General features: G+C 37.9%; 1 pseudogene; it reads right to left on the bottom strand.

Moving 5' to 3' along the window:
- LOC129517977 (pantothenate kinase 1-like) overlaps positions 1–13,202 on the bottom strand; it is a 33,669-nt pseudogene extending 20,467 nt beyond the window's left edge.
- Between the last annotated feature and the right edge of the window lie 565 nt (positions 13,203–13,767).

Raw genomic sequence — 13,767 nt, 5'->3', positions numbered from 1 at the left:
CTCAATAGTGTTTAACCATTGGCCCTGGCTCTATCATTTGGAGCCCTATAGAATCATTCTGTTTACTCCCTATATAGGAATGCCTAGAGTAGCTAAAGATAATTAGCATATTACATCTTGCCCATCCCCAAAATTTCTCCAAGATAAATTCATCTCTAGTCTCCTCAGAAATTTATCCTGTATAATCTTTTTATTCTCTTGGATCCTGGCCTTCCTACATGCATAAAATGTTAAATAAAACAATATTGCACACATTAAGTACTAAATAAGTAAAGTAAGCAATGGCAGTTAAAGGAGTTCAGAGAAGGGAATATTAACTGAAGTCCAAGCGATTAGACAGGGTTTAGTGGTTGAAGTCATACTTGCACAGGGTCTTAACACAGGAAGATGAGAGAGGGTAATGTGAAAAAAAGCCCCCCAAATTGCGCTGTATGTGGCTTTTTCAGGAGCTATGTTCAGATTAGTTTAGTTCAACTGCATGGCAGGTATAGGCATTGAATTACTTCACTGAAATCCATTAAAAAAATATCTGTACCAGGGGTGCCTGTTTTCAGCTCAGGTCGTGATCTCAGGGTTGTGAGATTGAGCCTCACTTTAGGCTCCACACTCAGCAAAGAGTCTGCTTAAGGCTCTTCCCCTTCCTCCTCTGCCCCTCCCCCTGCTTTCTCTCTCTCTCTCTCAAAAATAAATAATTAAAAAAATAGCTGTACCAAACTTTGATTGTTGTCCTATATTCTCCCTAAGAAACAATGGCCCATTTTAATACATTTCCTTATAAAGCGAGTGACACATGTATTTGCATTTCAGTGACTGCTTCAGTTTTAAGAATATCTCACAAAACATTTGCAATGATGTGGATGGAACTAGAGGATATAATGCTAAGCAAAATAAGTCAACCAGAGAAAGACAATTATTATATGATCTCATTCATATGTGGAATTTAAGAAACAAAACAGAGATCATAGAGGAAGAGAGGGAAAAATAAAACAAGACAAAATCAGAGAGGGAGACAAACTATAAGAGATTCTTAATCATAGGAAACAAACTGAAGGTTGCTAGTGGGGAGGGGGATGGGGGTGTGGGATAACTGGGTGATGGACATTAAGGAGGGCATACAATGTGATGAGCATTGGGTGTTATATAAGACTGATAAATCACTGACCTCTACCTCTGAAATAATAATACATTGTATGTTAATTAATTGAATTTAAATTAAAAAAAGACTATCCCATGAAAGTCTTAGATATATTATTTAGAGTGGAATGATTTTACTGTGCTGTAGTTTTCCAGGGAGAGACCTCTCCTGCCATAAATTAGATGCCTTTAAAGGTCGAAGTTCTTCAGATGAAGATATCAAATTATCTAAGTTTTGATTTTAGCGGAGTCCAGTTAATCCAAGACCAAAACAAATGTAACATTCCTATGACACTTTCACTGACTATCATAAACTGGGAGTGAAAAGAACTAAGGAAAGAAAGAAGAACATGGGGATAGACTGAGTAAGGATGTATTCATGTACTTATGGAATAAGCTGTGGGTAGGATATGTGTATTGTGCTAACATATGTTGTGTTCAAAAGATAAGCTGTGTTGCATGTAGTGACATGGTATAGTATGCTTATGATACATGTTGTATAACATTTTTGGTAAAGATATATATGTGGTAGTGCTTAGGTTACTTTTATCTACTTAATTCAGAGAATGGCTGATGATATTGGGATGGGTGAACTATTTGAATGAAAAACTTAGAAGTAGCTTCTCAAAAGGCCAGGTTGTAGGTACTAATATTGTGTGAAAGTTCTTATAATAAATCTCTTCTGGCAGCTTGAAAACATGTATTCATGTATTCATTATTCACCAAATAATAACTGACCATCTATTGTATATCAGCACTGTAATAGGCTCTGGAGATGATAAGCAAAAACAGACAAGTCTTTCCCTTTGAGATTGTCATAGTTTAGTCAGAGAGACGGGCATTAATGTAATAATCATATGCATAGCTATTTGTTGACCTAAGTGTTCCAAGGAAAAAGAACAGGATACTATAAGAGAATACCATGGTGTGTGTTCTTTTATGTGTTCCATATGTTTTCTACTATACCTACAGACACCAGCTGGTTGCTGCTACAGGTCCCAGTGGTATGATTCTCAAAAGGCTGATTATTCATTTGGGTTCCTAGAAAATTCAAGTCTTACCTAATTTATAACAGGTAATGGATGTGAGTGAAATTAGCCACTTATACATCTATCTCCCCAAGTAGAATGTGAGCTCCTGGAGAGCAGAAACTCATTTGACCCAGCCCTATATCTCTATCCCAGTGTTTGGCATATAGTATGAGGTCAGTAAGTGCTAGCTGGATGACTAAATTAATCCAGCTGTAATTTAGTATAGGTTAAAAATATATTCTGAACCAAGATTTTTCATCAATAGTGCAGAACCACAAGACCACTTTAATTATGTTCTAATTCCATTCTTTTAAACTCTATAGTCAATTTCAAAATATGCATTTGAAGTTCAGTTAGAGGTGTGTAAATCAAAGTGACTTTTTAAAAGATCTAATTTAGGAAATAATCAAACTTTGCATTGACTCTATTGATTTGGGAGCAAAGCTTTAAAATTCAAAATAAATCCCATGCAGCTTCAGTGAATATATTGGGCAGATAGTAATGCTGCTAAATCCAAACTTGATTGTGACTGTGGTGATGTGTTCAAAAAATTTCCACCGTTATTATCTTTTTAGGGGGATGAGGCAGCTAATTGCGTTTAATAAGCAGTTTACTTCTTTCTAAGTCCTTTGCTTTTCAGTTTTACAACTGACACTGATTCTGCTAAAACTCTTTCCAGAGGCTAAAATATTTCTGCATATATCTGGTATATTTAAGTTACACCCCAGAATGAGATAGGAATATTACAGAAGCAAGACTGTGAAAAGAATTTAGAAAGGTAAATATGTTTCTGGTTGTCTTGCCACAATAAATGTGGATAACTCAGTAGATGATTATAGTACAATAAGAATGCTAAAAGATAACTCTGAGTCAGATAGTGACATGGTCTTCAACACTGTCTTGATCTTCATGGGGGAGGCCTCAATTCCCTGCCAGTTTAAAATTGGTCAAGGAAAAGGAAAAGATAGGCTCCCATAGAACTCAAATTCTTCTTAGTGAGCTGTTGTTTACCTGTAGGCTGAAGGTGCCTGATGATATTTCTTCTAATTTTTCTAATGTATTCCTGGCCCTGCTGCTCTGATGGCCTCAGGCAAACTATATCATAAAAAATGAAGGTGTACTTCGCAGGTATAATAAAAGTGCATACGTGCAAATAGGTTTGTCAGTTGATATGCTCATATCAACTTAAAAGAACTTCACATTTGTACAAATTAAGAAATGAATCACTAGTGTACAAATTCTCTGATTTTCCTCTCTTCATCATTTTCTCTGCAGGCCCAGGCTGACTAGGCTATTTTATAGAAGCTGGAGATGACTCATTACCCCACATTACTTTGTCTCACAGATGGCATCATTTTATTATGTGCAAAGAGACAAGTGATATTTTTGCCTTGATTTTATTGTATTAGGCTATGGAGAGCACTGGCTGTGATGAATATATAATCTCGTACAGGAGTTTTCATTTGGGACTTGGAGCTTTGGTAGAATACATAGGGAGATAAAAAGGGAGATATTTTAAAAAGGCATATAGAGGGAGAAGAGAGAGAAATGTAAAAAGAGAGTTTATTCTCTATATAAGCAAGGTATTATTTTCTATACATAAGAGAATACTGAAGACCTGTAGATGGTTCTTAGGCTAATCTATTTATTTGGCACTGGAAAGTAGTTTTTAAACTGTGCTAAAATTGTTGATCCAAGGCTTTTCAATTTTTGCCCCTAGTTACAGACTTGATAATTATTTTCATTAACCAAGGAACCTAGGGGTGCTGCAGAGCTAAGCTAATGATTGGCTTCTTGCTAATGCCTAAATGATAAGGAAGCAGTTTCTCCCAGTAAATCAAGTATAAGAGATGAGAATCCTCTAAAATGAGTGTGTGTCTGTAGTGTGTGTGTGTGTATGTTTCCCTTAGTGGTGGTCAGTGAATGCAAGTATACAAGGAGTGGGGATATGTGCAAATTCACTGGAAATATACTTTTTTTTTCCTATGTGGGATGAGTCAAGGATAATTTTGTAGAGTTTCTTCTGTTGTATTCAGCAAAATAAAACTGATCAACTAGGTATAATCCTCTATTTCTTCTGTCAGAGAGCTAGGTCATTCCACAATCTATACAACTGTTGAATTTCTATGTTGTACACTTGAAACTAATGTAATATTGTATGTCATTTATACTTCAATAAAAAGAGAAAGATATTTGTTATAGATATCTGTCATTATGAGAATGGAATTATGAAATCCTGCTGTTATACAAAGTGGGCTCAATATACTCTGTGAAGCATGCAAATATCAGTGTAACTTACTATCATAGCCATATAACAAAGTACTTCTTAAGGAGTTTAATAACACCTGTTAAAACTCAGGTTTTCTAGATCAAAGCCAAAGACTCTTTCTAGCTAGTGTTTCAGATATTAATTTCACTCGCTCACAAACCCTGGGTATACAAAATAACCCATTATTTTCTAAACCAAATTAAATCTGACCTGAAGGCTGTTTTATGGAGATCCTATAAATGATTTAGTATCATTCATTATTGGGTCTCTCTTCTAATTCCCCAGTGCTGTGGGTGTTAGTGAGGTTTTATTCAATCCAAAATTTGAAAAACTCCCTCAGTGACTTGGTTTACAAAGGTCCCTGCTGATGTGCTTATTAGACAAACCTTCATTTTCCATTGGGTAGGGGTGGTGTTCCCACTTTTTTGACTGGCCTGGGCACAGGGTTTGAGGTTGGACAGAAGGTCTAGCATATTTGATCTCTAGATGGAAGTCACCTGAGGTTCCATTTCTTCCCCCAGTGACTCTCAGGGCTTAAAAAGCATGTTTCCCAGCTATCTGGGAACCAGAAAAATTCACTTTTCCAGCGTTGGGGACTCTCTCATAGACCTGGGGTCAGCTAATTGGCTCACCTGTATCTTTTAAAGCACTTCTTTCTAACCTGTCTCTTCCCAGTGAAACTTTAGAGATGCGTTTGTTACTCTCTTCAGTGGGAGAGTAGGACAGAAAATCCTGAAGTCTGATAACACTGCCTAGGAGGGAGGCAAGATGGTGAAAGAGCAGGGGGCCACGTATCATCTGCGCCCCTGAATTTAGATAGATAACTATCAAATCATTCTGAACACCTGGCAATTCAACATGAGATGTAAGAAAAGAATGGTTGGAATTCTAATAAAAAAACAACCACTTTTTGCAAGGTAGGAAGTGCAGAGAGGTTAATCTGAGGTGATATATTGGAAGATAAATGTCAGGGGAGGGAGCCTCCATAAGCTGCCTGTGGGAAAGTGATATAGCCCTGAAGCAAAGCATCAGAACCTTTAGAAATCTGCTCCAATGAGAGATGAGAGATGTCCCTGCCTGAAAGATGCTCAGATAGTGAAGTGGGGCAGAATCCTAGGTGGAAGGGTATGGTTTCAGGATTCTTGGGGTCACAGAAAGAATGGGGAATCCTGAGCAAGCGGAGTTCCCAAGCAAGCATTGGAACAGGTAAAGCAGTGAGGATCAGCGAGTCTGGGAGGGGGGCTTTCCACTCGGTTCACCATAAATTGTGAAACACAGCATGATTCAGTAACAGCTTTCTTGGGGGGGGCACTGCAAAGAACAGAAAACTGGGACCTCTTAATTCCCCCCCAGAGGGGCAGCACAGGAGTGTGCACTACTACGCAACTGTTCCCTGCAAAGGACAGAAAACTGGTGGTCCTCTGCCTTCCCCTAGGAGAGGAAGTGCAGGGGCATGCATGACCTAGCAATTGCTCTTGGTGCAGAGGCCCTGCAAAGCACAGAAATGTAGGACCCTTGCCCTTCCCCTGGGAGGAAATGTGCAGCGCCCACCATAGGAGTCTGCAGAGTTTGACAAACACAAAAGTGAAGACCGCTTATCCCTGAGGGTTTATTAAGAGAGAGGACAGTGATTTTCCACCTCTAGGGCTGGAGATCTGGGCACGCCATTTTTATTTTCATCCTCTAAAGAAGTGCAGAAAGCCTTTAGGGAACAAAAGCCATATACAGCAACCAGTAGCAGCTCACAGTGAGCCTGGACCTCTGGCAAGGGGTGGTGAAACTTGACCCAGGCAAAGACACCTGAGAATCAGCACAGCAGGCCCCTCTCCCAGAAAAGCAGCTGAAACAATAAGTGAAAAGCAAGTTTATGGGGCACGCAGAACTGCAAAACTTCAGGGCTAGGGGAAAATAATATAAAGAATTTGATATTTCTTTCTCATGATTTATTTTTCAGTTTAAAATTTTTTATTTCCTTTTCATTTTTTCCCTTTTCAACTAGTTTCTTAGTTTACTAACTTTTTGTTTTTGAGTCTTTTTTTAACTTTCATTTTTTGACATTTATATTTTATAGATAGATCTTCATTTTTGGCTTCCTTTCACTGTATTTAGGGCTTTTAAAATGTATATAGGTTTTGCCTGCTTTACAATTTTGGGATTTAGTGTCTTCCAGCAAACCAAAATACATCCAGGACCAAGGGAATCACCTTGTTTTGTCCACCTGTGAGATTATATTCTCTCTCCCTTCTGCTCCTTTTTTGTTTGTTTTTTTAATTCTTCAGATTTGTCTAGTGTTTATTCTGCTAGAGTAGTGGTTAAATTTTTTTATTTTGTTCACTTTTTCATCCATTATTCTCTGGGCAAAACGACTAGGAGAAGAAATTCAAAACAAAAGAAAAAAAAACAGAGGTAATACTCTCTGCCACAGACTTAATCAATATGAATATAAGTAAGATATTAGAACTGGAATTTGGGATAATAATTATAAAGTTATTAGCTGGGCCTGAAAAAAGCATAAAAGGCACTGGAGAATCTCTTAGTGCATAAATAAAATCTATTCAGGCAAAAATTAAAAATGCTCTAACTGAGGTGCAGTCCAAACTGGATGCTCTAACTACTAGGGTAAAGAGGGCAGAAGAGAGAGTATGTGACATAGAAGATAAGTTGATGAGAAGGAAGAAAGCTGAGAAAAACAACTAATAGACCATCAGGGGAGGCTTTGAAAAATCAGTGATGCCATAAAATGAAACAATATTAGAATTCTTGGGGTCCCTGAGGAAGAAGAAAGGGAAGGACAGAAGGTATATTTGAGCAAATCATAGCTGAGGACTTCCCTAATCTGGGGAAGGAACTAGGCATTCAAGCCCAAGAGGTTGAGAGGATCCCTCCTAAAATCAGTAAAAATAGATCAAGACCCTGACATATAATAGTGAAGCTTGCAAAATTTAGAGATAAAAAGAAGAACCTGAAAGCAGCTTGAGACAATAGGTTCTTAACCTACAATGGTAGAAATATTAGACTGGCAGGAGACCTGATCGAGCCCCGCATCAGGCTCCCTGCTCAGTGGGGAGTCTGCTTTTTCCTCCACAATTCCTTCCTGCTCTCTCTCTCTCTCTCTCTCTCTCTCTCTCTCTCATGCTCTGTCTCTTAAATAAATAAAACCTTTAAAAAAAGAAATATTAAGGAGAACCTGTAAGCAAAAAGAGAGCCCCAAAAGGACACAGAACATAAAGAAATAGAGATAGTCTACAGGAACAGAGACTTTGCAGGTAATACAATGGCACTAAATCCATATCTTTCAGTAGGTACTCTGAATGTAAATGAGCTAAGTGCTCCAATCAAAACACACAGGGTATCAGATTGGATAAAAAAGGAAGACCAACTTATATGCTGTCTACAAGAGACTCCTTTTAGACATAAAGACACTTCCCGATTGAAAATGAAGGGGTGGAGAAAAATTTACCATGCAAGTGGACCTCAAAAGAAAGCAAGAGTAGAAATCCCCATATCAGACAAGTTAGATGTTAAACCAAAGAGTGTAGTAAGGGATGAAGAGGAATACAATACCACACTTAAAACATCTATACAACAAGAAGATCTAATAATTATAAATATTTATGCTCCTAACTTGGGAGCATCCAATTATGTAAACCAAATAATTACCCAATAAACGCATTGATAATAATAAAATATTTAGTGGGTGACCTTAAAACTGCAATCACAACAATGGGAGAGTCATCTAAACAGAAGATCAACAAGGAAACTGAGTTTTGAATGACACACTGAACCAGAAGGAATTCACAGATATATACAGAGCATTCCACACTAAAGCAACAGAATACACATTATTCTTAACTGCACAGAGAACATTTTACATAATAGATTGCATGCTGGGTCGATAATCAGGTCTCAACTGATACCAAAGAATGGGGATTAATCCCTGTACATTTTCAGGTCACAATGCTTGAAACTTAAACTCAATCATAATAGAAAATTTGAAAGGAACTCAAGCACTTGGAGGATAAAGAGCATCCTACTATATAATGAATGGTCAAACAGAAAATTAAAAAGAATTTTTAAAAATTCATGGAAACAAATGAAAATGAAAACACAACTGTTCAAAATATTTGGGATACAGCAAAGGCAGTCCTAAGAGGGAGGTAGATAGCAATATAAGCCTTTCTCAAAAAATTAGAAAAGTCTCAAATGCACGAGCTTACATAACACTAACAGAGCTAGAGGAAGAATAGCAAGTAAAGCCTAAACCAACCAGGAGAAGAGAAATAAAGATTAGAAGAGAACTCAATGAAATAGAAATCTAAAGAACACTAAAATAGATCAATGAAACTAGAAACTGCTTCTTTGAGAAACAATAAGATCAATAAAACCCTAGCCAGACTTACCAAAAAGAAAGGAAAAATGACTCATATTAATAAAATCATTAATGAAAGAGGAGAGATCATGACCAACACAAAAGAAATACAATTTTAAGAACATATTATGAGCAATTATATGTCAAAAAATTAGGCAATTGGGAAGAAAGACGCATTACTGGGAACTTATAAACTACCATAACTGAAGCAGGAAGAAATAGAAAACCTGAATAGGCCCATAACCAGAAAGGAAATTGAAACAGTAATAAAAAATCTCCCAAGAAACAAGAATCTGGGGCTAGATGACTTACCAGGGGGAATTCTACTAAACATTTAAAAAAGAACTAATAACTATTCTGAAGCTGTTTCAAAAATAGAAATAGAAGGAAAAATTCCAAACTCATTTTATGAGGCCAGCCTTACCTTGACCCCCAAACCAGATAAAGATCCCACCAAAAAGTAGAATTATAGACCAATATCCCTGATGAACACGAATGCCAAAATTGTCACCAAATACTAGCCAATGGGATCCAATAGTACATTAAAAGGATTGCTCACCACGACCAAGTGGGATTTATTCCTCAGTTGCAGGGGTGATTCAACATTCACAAATCAATGTGATACATCACATTAATAAAAGGACAAGAACCATATGATTGTCTTAATTGATGAAGAAAAACATTTGACAAAATACGGCATCCTTTCTTTTTTTAATAAATTTATTTTTTATTGGTGCTCAAATTGCCAACATATAGAATAACACCCAGTGCTCATCCCATCAAGTGCTCCCCTCAGTGCCCAACACCCAGTCACCCCCACCCCCCGACCACCTCCCTTTCTACCACCCCTAGTTCGTTCCCCAGAGTTAGGAGTCTCTCATGTTCTGTCTCCCTTTCTGATATTTCCCACTCATTTTTTCTCCCTTTCCCTTCATTCCCTTTCACTATTTTTTATATTCCCCAAATGAATGAGACCATATAATGTTTGTCCTTCTCCGATTGACTAATTTCACTCAACATAATACACTCCAGTTCCATCCACGTCGAAGCAAATGGTGGATATTTGTCGTTTCTAATGGCTGAGTAATATTCCATTGTATACATAGACCACATCCTCTTTATCCATTCATCTTTCTTTTTTTTATTTATTTATGATAGTCACACAGAGAGAGAGAGAGAGAGAGAGAGAGAGGCAGAGACACAGGCAGAGGGAGAAGCAGGCTCTATGCACCGGGAGCCCGACGTGGGATTCGATCCCGGGTCTCCAGGATCGCGCCCTGGGCCAAAGGCAGGCGCCAAACCGCTGCGCCACCCAGGGATCCCTCCATTCATCTTTCAATGGACACAGAGGCTCCTTCCACAGTTTGGCTATTGTGGACATTGCTGCTAGAAACATCGGGGTGCAGGTGTCCCGGCGTTTTATTGAATCTGTATCTTTGAGGTAAATCCCAAGCAGTGCAATTGCTGGGTTGTAGGGCAGCTCTATTTTGAACTCTTTGAGGAACCTTCACACAGTTTTCCAGAGTGGCTGCACCAGGTCACATTCCCACCAACAGTGCAAGAGGGTTCCCTTATCTCCGCATCCTCTCCAACATTTGTGGTTTCCTGCCTTGTTAATTTTCCTCATTCTCACTGGTGTGAGGTGGTATCTCATTGTGGTTTTGATTTGTATTTACCTAATGGCAAGTGATGCAGAGCATTTTCTCATGTGCATGTTGGCCATGTCTGTGCTTCCTCTGTGAGATTTCTCTTCATGTCTTTTGCCCATTTCATGATTGGATTGTTTGTTTCTTTGGTGTTGAGTTTAAGAAGTACTTTATAGATCTTGGATACTAGCCCTTTATCAGATACATCATTTGCAAATATCTTCTCCCATTCTGTAGGTTGTCTTTTAGTTTTGTTGACGGTGTCTTTTGCTGTGCAAAAGCTTCTTACCTTGATGAAGTCCCAATAGTTCATTTTTGCTTTTGTTTCTCTTGCCTTCCTGGATGTATCTTGCAAGAAGTTACTGTGGCTGAGTTCAAAAAGGGTGTTGCCTGTGTTCTCCTCTAGGATTTTGATGGAATCTTGCCTCACATTTAGATCTTTCATCCATTTTGAGTTTATCTTTGTGTATGGTGCAAGAGAGTGGTCTAGTTTCATTCTTCTGCATGTGGATGTCCAATTTTCCCAGCACCATTTATTGAAGAGACTGTCTTTTTTCCAGTGGATAGTCTTTCCTCCATTGTCGAGTATTAGTTGACCATAAAGTTCAGGGTCCACTTCTGGGTTCTCTATTCTGTTCCATTGGTCTATGTGTCTGTTTTTGTGCCAGTACCACACTGTCTTTATGACCACAGTTTTGTAGTATAACCTGAAATATTGCATTGTGATACCCCCATACGGCATCCTTTCTTGATTAAAACTCTCCACAGTGTAAAGATTGAGGGAATATACCTCAATATCATATAAGCCATCTATTAAAAGCCCACAGTGAATGTCATTGTCAATGGGCAAAAACTAAGAGCTTTTTCCCTAAGATCAGGAAATTGAAAGAGATGTCTATTCTCACCACTGTTGTTCAACATAGTACTAGAAGGCCTAGCCTTAGAAGTCAGACAAGAAGAAATAAAAGGCATTCAATTGAAAAAAGTCAAACTTCACTCTTTGTAGATGACAAACTTTATGTAGGAAACCCAAAAGACTCCCCCACAAAATTGCTAGAAATCAAACAGGATTTCAGCAACATGACAAGATATAAAATCAATGCACAGATTATGTTGCATTTCTATACACTAACAAGGAGACTGAAGAAAGATAAATTAAAGGGTCATTCCCATTTATGATTGTACCAAAAAGCATAAGATACATAGCAATAAACCGAACAAATGAGGTAAAGGATCTGCACTCTTAAAACTACAGAACACTCATGAAAGAAATTGAGGAAGACACAACAAAATGGAAAAACATTCAATGCTTATGGATTGGAAGGATGAATATTGTGAAAATGGCTATGCTAGCCAGAGTAATCTACACATTCAATTCAATCCCTGTCAAAATACCATCAATATTTGTCACAAAGCTCAAACAAATAATCCTAAAATTTTATGAAACCAGATAAAACCCTGAATCGCTAGAGTAATGTTGAAGAATAAAATCAAAGCTGGGCTCACCAGTGTCTGACTTCAAGCTATATAACATAGAGAGTATGGTACTGTCACAAAAACAGACATGTAGATAAATGGAACAGAATAGAGAACCTAGAAATAGACCCTAAATTCTGTGTTCAACTGACAAAGCAGGAAAGAAAAGAATGTCCAGTGGAAAGAGGATGGTTTCCTCAATGAATGGTGCTGGGAAAATTGGACAGCTACATGTAGAAGAGTGAAACTTGTCCATTTTGTTACATCATATTCAAAGATAAACTCCAAAATGGATGAAAGACCTAACTGTGAGACAAAAATCCATCAAAATCCTCCAGAACAGGCAGCGACCTCTTCAACCTTGGCCATAGCAACTTCTTGTGAGGTCTCCAATGGCAAGGGAAACAGAAGCAAAAATGAACTATTGGGACTTCATCAGAATGAAAAGCTTCTGCATAGCAAAGGAAGCAGTCAACAAAACTAAAAGGCAACCGATGTAATGGGAGAAGATATTAGCAAATGACATATCAGATAAAGACCTAGTATCCAAGATCTGTGCTGAACTTATGAAGCTCAACACCTAAAAACAAGCAATCCAGTCAAGAAATGGGCAGTAGTCAGGAACAGACATTTCTCCAAAGAAGACATGTATAGCAGACACATTAAAAAAAGCTCCACATGACTTGGCATTAGGACAGGCACTGAGGGGGGCACTTGACGGGATGAGCACTGGGGGTTATTCTGTATGTTGGCAAATTGAACACCAATAAAAAATAAATTTATTATTTAAAAAAGGAAATACAAATCAAGACCACAATGAGATGCCCCCTTACACCATTCAGAGTGTCTAAAGTTAACAACACAGGAAACAATGAATGTTGGCAAGGATGTGGAGGAAGGGGAACTCTCAACACTGTTGATAGGAATGCAAGCTGGTATAGCTACTCTGAAAAACAGTATGGAGGTTCCCTCAAGATGTTAAAAGTAGAGCTACTTTATGACTCAGCAATTGCACTACTAGGTATTTACCCCGAAGACACAAATGTAGTGATCCAAAGGGGCACCTACACCCCCATGTTCATAGCAACAATGTCCACAATAGCCAAACTGTGGAAAGAGCCAAGTTGTCCATCGACAGATAAATAGATGAAGAAGATATGGCAGATATATATATATATATATATATATATATATATATATAAATCAGCCATCAGAAATGATAAATACGATAAATACTTACCATTTGCATTGATGTGGATGGAACTGGAGGGTATCATGTTGAGTGGAATAAATCAGTCAGAGGAAGACAAGTATCATATGGTTTCACTTAAGCAGAATATAGGAAACAGCATGGGGAATCATAGGGGAAGGGAGGAAAACTGAATGGGAAGTCATCAGTGAGGAAGAAAAATCATGAGAGATTCTTAAGTATAGGAAACAAATAGAGGGTTGCTGGAGTGGAGGTGGGTGAGTAATGGGGTAACTGGGTGATAAGCATCAAGAAGGGCATGTGATTTGATGAGCACTCAGTGTTATATAAGAGTGTTATATGCAGCTGATAAATTATTGAACACTACATCTGAGATTAATGATATACTATATATTGAATAAAATAATTTAAATGTAAACATTTTTAGAAAGAAAATATTGACGTCTGTGTTTTATTCAAATTATCTGATAGCAGTAGTGTCATGAACCAATGAACAACTGCTCCTATCCCTGCAAAGTGAATATATTATCCATGTAGTTGCAGTCCACTGTTGATTAGCAAATCATATGGACAGAGAAACAGTGACTTAGACTGAAAGTTATTCTAGACTAATCTTCCCAAAGTACGACTCC

Source organism: Nyctereutes procyonoides, unplaced genomic scaffold, assembly GCF_905146905.1.
Source record: "Nyctereutes procyonoides isolate TBG_1078 unplaced genomic scaffold, NYPRO_anot_genome, whole genome shotgun sequence".
Classification (NCBI taxonomy): domain Eukaryota; kingdom Metazoa; phylum Chordata; class Mammalia; order Carnivora; family Canidae; genus Nyctereutes; species Nyctereutes procyonoides.
Note: the sequence above shows the minus strand (reverse complement) of the source record. Positions and strands in the feature narration are given on the sequence as shown.